The 8,897-nt window shown below is 36.9% G+C and overlaps 1 long non-coding RNA gene across 1 annotated transcript; it reads left to right on the forward strand.

Moving 5' to 3' along the window:
* Positions 1-6,788: 6,788 nt before the first annotated feature.
* LOC113276090 lies at positions 6,789-8,662 on the forward strand. Its single transcript, XR_003323961.1, has 3 exons — positions 6,789-7,030; positions 7,711-7,767; positions 8,342-8,662. It is a non-coding gene; the product is annotated as an uncharacterized LOC113276090 (long non-coding RNA).
* The last annotated feature ends 235 nt before the right edge of the window (positions 8,663-8,897 follow it).

Here is an 8,897-nt window from a genome sequence, read left to right on the forward strand (position 1 = left end):
AAACGGCCAATGTTCCAGCTCCTAATCAGACATTTTTCAGACCACCAGTAAGACCATGGTCAACGGGATCAACATCAGTACCATCTGCAACACGTCCACCTTCAGTTAGACCTCATGGGAGATATATGTTTCCATCAAGTACGTCCGGCTGCACCAACCAGTTCTAGTGCGAATTCCTTCAAATGTTATGGCTGCGGTGAATGGGGTCATCTTAAGAGAGATTACCCAAAGAACCCATCAACAGGGATAGCCCAACAAGGAGCAGTATATGCAATGGAGCCAGTAGTAACTTCTAATCCAGAAGAGTCATAAGAGAATCAAGTATTATATACAATGGTGGAAGGGAATGACTTGGCGACCGATCAAGTGGTTGAATGTAAGATGTTATTATTGAATCACCTAGTGCATGTGCTGATAGACACTGGTTCTACTCAATTATTTATTAACCTAAGCATAGCAACTGAACTGGAGTTGGACATGATTCATAACAACAAAACTTTAGCTTTAGCTACACCATTAGGGAGAAAAACTTTCGCTTTTCGAGTTTGCAAGAATTGTTTGATGGTGGTTAATGACCAGGAGTTAACTGCATACTTAATAGTGCTAGAAATGTGTGGTTTTGATATCATACTAGGTATGGATTGGTTAGCTAAATATCATGCTAGTGTGGATTGTTTTGCAAAAGTAGTTACATTTCTTTTTCCTGGTAAATCTCCGTTTGTGGTTGAGGGTTCCATAAAGCCACAGGGGTTGTTTCAGAAATTGAAAAAGGCTAGTGGTAAAAATGGATTTGGTTTGCTTGCTTGTGTCACTGAGGATACGATGACAGTAGGTTCAATACTTGTAGTACGTGATTTTAAAGATGTGTCTCCGGATGTTCTGCCAGGATTACCACCTAAGAGAGACAGATTTTTGCATTGACTTCTCCAATTTCGAAAAATCCTTACCGCATGGCTCCTTATGAAAAGAACGAGTTAAAGTCACAGATAAAAGAGTTATTAAGTTTAGGATTTATTCAACCTAGTTTTTCTCCATGGGGTGCTCCTGTTTTTTTTTTTTGTGAAAAAGAAAGATAATATGTTTAGGTCATGTGTTGATTATAGAGAGCTGAATAAAGTCACTATTAAGAATAGGTATCCGCTTCCAAGGATTGATGATTTGTTTGATCAATTGAAAGATGCCAATTTTTTTGCTAAGATTGACCTTAGGACAGGGTATCATCCGTTGAGAATCAAAGAAGGTGACATTCCCAAAACAACATTTAGGACAGCGTTAGGGCACTATGAATATCTTCTTATGCCTTTTGGTTTGTCTAACGCTCCAGCAGCATTCGTGGATTTGATGCATAGGGTACTCTGGCCTTATTTGAATGAATGTGTGATTGTGTTTATTGATGATATTTTGATTTATTCAAAGACTCGTGAAGATCATGAAATACACTTGCGAAATGTTCTTCAAACTCTGCGTGAAAACCAGCTTTATGCGAAGCTTAGTAAATGTGAATTTTGGTTGAATGAAGTTAAGTTTCTTGGTCACGTGGTATCAAGAGGGGGTATTGAAGTAGATCCTTCAAAGGTTGATAGTGTTTTGAATTGGCGGCAACCAAGAACAGTTTCAGAAGTTCGAAGTTTCTTAGGGTTGGCAGGTTATTATCGTCGGTTTTTGCAGGGTTTCTTCAAAATTGCATCACCATCGAGTCGGTTAACACAGAAAGGGGTTAAATTTGAATGGTCAGCTGAGTGTGATTCTTCTTTCTAAGAGTTGAAGAATCGTTTAACTTCGTCACCGGTGTTGACAGTGCCGAGTCCAGGGACAATTTATGACGTGTATATAGATGCATCTTCTGTTGGTCTTGAATGTGTATTAATGCAGAATAGACAAGTCATTGCCTATGCTTCTAGGAAATTGAAGATTCATGAGAAGAATTATCCTACACATGATCTAGAGCTGGCGGCTGTTGTGTTTTCTTTGAAGATTTGGAGGCACTATTTATATGGAGAGAAATTCAGGTTGTATTCTGATCATAAGAGTCTACAGTATTTGTTCTCACAAAAGTATTTGAATTTGAGACAAAGGCGCTGGACTGAGTACATGAAAGACTACGAGTTTACCTTGTTGTATCATTCGGGTAAGGCAAATGTGGTGGCTGACGCTTTTAGTCGTAAGAAAGAAGGGATTTTGGCACACATGTTGGTTATGGAATGGATGTTTTTGAGTGAGGCAATAGGTTATACATTTCAAGAATCAGAAGATGATGGTGTTTGCACAAGTTATTTAGCTCAAATGACAGTACAATCTACCTTGATTCAGAGGATAGCCAAGGTTCAAGTTGAAAGTCAAGACTTTGTAAAATATTTAGACATGGCTAATGATAAAGACAACAAGGACTGGAAGCTACATTCTGATGATACACTTCGTTTTAGGAATCGTTTAAGGATACCGAAGAAGACAGGGTTAAAACTGAGGAATGAAATTTTGAATGAAGCGCATCGATCTCATTACACTATTCACCCAGGCGGCACTAAGATGTACAGAAACCTAAGAAGAAACTTTTGGTGGCCTGAAATGAAGAGATCTATTGCTGAGTTTTTGAAGAAATGTTTGACATGTCAACAAGTAAAAGCTGAAAACAAGTTACCAGGGGGAGTTCTTCAACCTTTACCTATTCCATATTGGAAGTGGGAACATATTACAATGGATTTTGTTAGTGGGTTATCTAGAACTAGTGATGGTATGGATTCCATATGGGTTGTGGTGGACATATTAACGAAGTCGGCTAATTTTGTACCGGTCAAGACTATTTACTCAGTAGACAAGCTAGCACAGACATATGTTTCCGAGATTGTTAGGTTGCACGGTGTTCTGATATCCATCATATCAGACAGAGGATCTCAAATTACATCTGATTTGTGGAAGAGTCTTCATAAAGCATTTGGTACTAATGTTACTCTCAGTTCATCCTTTCATCCGCAGTCAGATGGGCAATCAGAACGGGTCATTAGAATACTTGAAGATATGCTTAGGGCATGTGTATTGGAGTTTCAAGGTAGCTGGAAGAGTCATTTTCCGTTAGCAGAGTTTGCATACAACAATAGCTATCAGGCAAGTATCGGAATGGCAACGATCGAGGCATTGTATGGGCGACCGTGTAGATCACCAAATTTTTGGACAGAGGTTGGAGACAACTTGCTGACTGGGCCGACAATAATTGCAGAGACCACGAAGAATATTCGAATCATTAAAGAACGTCTTCGGGAAGCTCAGAGTAGACAGAAAAGTTATGCAGACCATAGACGACGTCCACTACAGTTTGAAGTTGGGAAGTTTGTACTGTTACGAGTATCTCCAAAGAAGGGTGTCACCAGATTTGGTTTGAAAGGAAAACTCGCACCAAGGTTTATTGGTCCATTTCAGATTGTTGAGAAGATTGGGGAAGTAGCATACAGACTTGCATTACCAGCAAACATGGGTCAGATTCATGACGTATTTCATGTGTCTATGCTTTGTGGGTACGAGTCTGATTCCTCTCATGTGTTGGATTGGAAATCTTTGCCATTAGAAGATAATGGTTCATATAAAGAGGGGTTGATAGAGATTCTAGACCGTAAGGAGAAGGTTTCGAGAAACAAAATCATTCCATTAGTAAAAGTGCGTTGGATCCATCACAACACTAAAAAAGCTATATGGGAGATAGAATCAGACATGTGGGCCCAGTATCTGGAGTTGTTCTCTTGAGGTACGTTGGTTTTCTTTTCGAGGATGAAAAGTTCTGTAGGTAGGGTGATTGTAACGATCCTATATTTTGTCTTTTGATTATTGATATATCAAGACACAATTAGTAATAATTGTGTCGCTAATATTTCAGTTTTTCTGGGAAAACCAACCATGCGGTTGGATAGCTTTTGTTTAGTATCTGTAATTTGCTATTAGGATACTAATTGTCTGTCACTGTGTGTTTGTATTTGATTGTGTTAGATTAGCATAATCATTTATTAGGGACTTCTCAAATTAGATTTTTATCGGGCTTAGTCTATGAAGGTGTTAGGCATGTGGTGGACTTTAATTTTGACAAAAAGGGCCCATTTGTATAATCTGTTTTATGTTTGGATACGTATGGAAAAAAGAACTATGATTTTAGGCATACCAAAAACTTTCAAGGCATATAAAATAGTTTTCCCATCCTAGGTGACCTTATAAGGGGTGTCTATTGAGTAGTTCAATTACCTATATACCCTTGAACCTAAAATCAAAAAATAAACTATCCTAAACATCTCTTCTTCTTCCTCCAGCTAAACCACCTTCCTTTTCTCTCAGATTATTTTTTTCATCACTGTAATTAATTATCGATTCGTGAAATTTCGATCATCGGTTGAATTGAACTATATAATAGATCGTACAAAGAAAAAAGCAAACGTCAGGTGTTCTAAATCCTCTTCCAATCCATGAATTAAAGAAGAAGAATCAATTGAAGATGAAGGTATAAAAACTATAATTGAACCAGAAATTAAATCGGAAATTCAACCATTTGAAGCTCCAAATACTGAAATGAGGATAAAAAGGTATTCCCTACAAACCCAATCTTTTATTTGTTGTTTTTCATGGATTGAATGGGTTAAATTGCTAAAAACTTAGGGTTTTTGACGATTACAGTAGCGGGCTCGGCTGATAATTGAGTTGAGTTTTGAGCCGAACTGTTCTTGAAATTTTATCCTGAAAGTGTCTATGAACAGTTCGGCTAAACCGTAAATGTCAATTTTTAGCTGAACCCCAAAATGTGTATTGAATACGTCCTAGAACAGTGTCAGGTTCGGCTAATACCTTGCAAACCTTCCCGGCCGAACCTGAGAAGTGAAATTTACCCCAGGTAGTTATCAGGTTCGGCTGACTCGATTAGATCACTTTCAAGCCGAACCTCTCTCTGTAAACACTTCGAAAATATTGATTTTCAGGCTCTAGGTTCGGCTAGCTCGTGTTGTTGAGTTATCAGCCGAACCTTCTCTTTGCACACTCAAGTTTTTCGATCTTGTTTTGGCCATAACTTTTTCGTCCGATGTCGGAATGACCTCATTCTTTTTGCGTTGTGTTTTTCTTTTCATTCTCTTGAAGTTGAAGATGAGATCTAATTGATTTTAATGAGTTTAATATGGACCTTGGTATCCAATATTCTTATCCAACGTTGAAGATAAGATCTAATTCATTATCCGATATTGATCTTCTTTGTTCATGGACTTATTCTTGAGGTTGAAAACGATCTTGAAAGGGCAATTTCTTTTCTTCGTCTTCGTCCTATTCTTTCTCCCGGTCTTCCCAACGTATATAGTACCCTTTTTAACCTTGCTAGCGCCGGTTCCACTATGCTCACAAATCATTTCAAACCGATCCCATCGGCTTTGTTGTCCTTTAACTAGTACACAATTTATCTTCATCGCGTGTTCCTCAAGCCAATCCAGAACTTCTGGTTTAGTTTTCCATATCTATGTTCATTCCAAAACAAGTAATTTGTAAGAAAAACTTTGGAATATTCCGACAACATTAAGGTAAACAAAAGGTTCTTACATACCAAATCATTTTGGAAGTGATCCTTTGGTATCCTCGTGAATTATGTCTACTGGATCAGGTTGATTTTCCATGGGTCCAAGCACGATCTACAAAGAATATCACAAGGTTAAACACTAGAAAGGGAATATAATAACAAGGTTCGGCGCATTCGATAATCACATTATGTGCGGAACTATAAACATTTACAGGTTTCAGCTTATACGATATCCTCAATATGTGCCGAACCACGAACAATATTTTAACCCAAAAATTAACAAATTCATATTCGGCTCAGACGATAATCATTTTATGTGCCGAACCTTGAACATAAGAGGTTTCGGCTGATACGATATTCTCCATATGTGCCGAACTAGTAACAATATTTCAACCCAGAAATTAAAAAATTATGTTCGGCACATATAATTTTGGATATATAAGCCGAATTAGTAATGATTCTATTCCGGGCTATTCAGGATGTTGTTCAGCTTACTATGAAATTTTCATATAAGCCGAACTAGTGTCTAGCAAAAGGGTTGGAATTGGAAATTATAGGTTCGGCGCATGCAGTAAACAGATTCAGTAAGCCGAACCGTTCATCAATTGGTAGATTCGGCTCATAGATGTGAGCGAACCTCAACCTGTTTCGCCGAACCATGATTCAAAAAACCTAACTTTTGATAATTGAGAGCTATAGAAGTGAGATTAAGTATAGGATATAAGTGTACCTGTGTATTAGAAGCATTGGGTTCCTCATCAATGTCTTCATCATCAGGATTTGGCTCATAAAAATCATCATCTTGAGTTTGTGTTTGAGTTTGAGTGGGTGTAAAATCATTCTCATAATCTAAGAAATCATCCATTTCTGGATCATTGTTGTTGTTGATATGTATTTTCCTAGGTTTTTTAGATGAATGATGACCCTCCTCATCCTCCATTGAATCAAGAATTAGAATTTTCTCACTTTCTCCTTCTCTTTCTCTCCTTCTTAACCAAACCAAAACTTTGATTTTTTTTTTCCTCAAATTTTTCATCTAAACAACTCTTATAATTCTGAAAATTATTTTAATCACTAAACAAAATATTTAATCACTAATCAAGATTATTAACACTAATACGTAAAGGGAAGATTTGCCATTAAAAAAATTTTGGGTTAAGGGGTTATCTGATGTTGCTATTTCACAACCTTTTTTTGTCTTCATTCAGTATGCCTTGGAAGATTTTAGTATGCCGAATATTATGGTTCGGAAAAAAACTTGAGCAATGAACTGTTGTTCTTATCTATCCCTCCTTCCAACACCTGTAGTGTTATAGTGAGAACAAATCTTAGTATATGTGAAGAATCAGGAGGTGATAGTGGAACCTTCCTTAAGTTTTTGAGTTTGAATCGAGAGTAAAATAAAGTGGTGGTCTTGAGCTCCTAAATTAGTTGGTTCCCGTAGGAACTGAAGAGTAATTGAAAAAGGAATTTCAGTGTTCTTGACTGAAAATTAAGGTATGAATTCAACCCTATAGCTACTCACTCCACTGTTTGAAACTTACTTGAATAGCTTGTTAAATGATTCTACAGATCTTAATACTCTCTAATTTTGTCAATCTTTGTTTGGAAGAGCCTAGGGTTGTTCATTTGAAATTGATTTTAGGGCTTTCATATTACTGTGTTGTCATAGGGCTAGAATTTGTAGTTAGTATTATGAATATACGAATCACCACGAAACCTGGGTTCTATTAGGAAATTGTTAGATTGATTTTAACAACATCATTTCAGGAATTTTACATTTTTGTTTGTTGACATTTGAGCCTGATTATAGACGTTTTTGGTGCTGAACTAGGTTAAGAGGGATTCTTGAGAATAATAGCTCTGTGAACAATTCCAGCATGATATTCAATGTCATTGTTAGATTTATATGTTTTGAAATATGACACAACTTGAGTAACAATTGTTTTACAGTCCTGGCAGCGCTACTTCCAACAAAATTGACATCTTCACTTCTTGAACTAGTCTTAAGTTTCTGCTGATAATGTTTAAAGATTACTTCAATGATTTCAGGTTGATGTTAAGTTCTACAATCATTGTCTGTAGGCCGTAATTAAGGGATAGATCAATCTGTAATGTTGTGTAGGTCAGTTTCGGTAAGATCGTTCTTTTTCTAACTTAATTTTTATGTGCTTAAGGTATCTTTTGCTTCGATAGGCGAACTGCAGAGGTTAAGGTTTGGGTAGCGGGTAAAGGTGGGAATTTACATTACTCTTTTGCAACCATTTATGATTTTACAAAATTCTTTTTATGCACTTTAACAAAACTCATGCATTGTTGGATCTTGATTCCCTAAAACCCTGTCGATTCTCTTGGCATTTCTTCTAATTAGAAAGGACCTAAAACGTTGCTTTCTTGTTTGAATGTTATGGGAAACAAGAGTTTCCATCTGTGGTATATAGGAATTCTACTCCTCCATTTATATCTACATGGATTCGAGCTTTTATGCAATCACTAGGTGCGGGACGAGTCACCATATAGCTATTTAGGTGCGGCACGAGTCACCATATTATACATTGTTTGAAGGAGGGGTTAGTTCCGTACACGTGATTGTTTGTATGCGATTGACTTCTTTTAATGTTTGAAGTACATGTTGTCTATTTTCAGTGGGTTAAATGTTTGAAGTACATGTTGTCTATTTTCAGTGGGTTAAATGTGTTTTTAACGTTTGGTTAATTGCATCGTTTGAAATTCAACTTTGATGATTTCATTTGAGTAATGTATCTATCCACCGGGCTAGTTTAGCTCATCCCTTTCATTCCCTTTTAGTGGCAGGTAACCTTGATGTAAGTGGCGTTGGCTCGGCCGAAGGAGAGATTAGTGTCTGGGTTGAGTAAGGTGTTTGGTTGTGTATAACGAGGTAACTGTAACTACCGGTATCTTTTTGTAGGCAGTAATGTGGTTGTAGTCAGTAAGGGTGATGTTTTTTTTGCTTGTAAGTAACTATTGTAAATTATGTATAGTTAACTATCACAAACGCACCGTATGTAAATTAGTTAGTAATGTTATGAATATAGCCAAGTTTGGGTCTAGGGCTGTTTACATTTGTGCTGAATGTTTCATTTTAAAGAATTGAGGTTTTAACTTCAACGAGTCAATGGTTTTCAGTTAGTCAATTTCTTTTGTAGCCTGGGTTTGGGAAATTTTAGTGTTATTGTTCATCTCTTTTGTATCCAACTTATCAGCTACGAATCTTTATTTTATTTTGTTCTTTTTAGCACCACTAGTGTGGGTTTAGTGTCTTAAACTCAGGTTAGGGAATGTGGGGCGCTACAGAGTAGATAGACTTTTGAGTGATAGATAAGTTCAAGTCTCCATATACCTT

Source organism: Papaver somniferum, chromosome 4 (assembly GCF_003573695.1).
Source record: "Papaver somniferum cultivar HN1 chromosome 4, ASM357369v1, whole genome shotgun sequence".
In the NCBI taxonomy this organism is placed as follows: domain Eukaryota; kingdom Viridiplantae; phylum Streptophyta; class Magnoliopsida; order Ranunculales; family Papaveraceae; genus Papaver; species Papaver somniferum.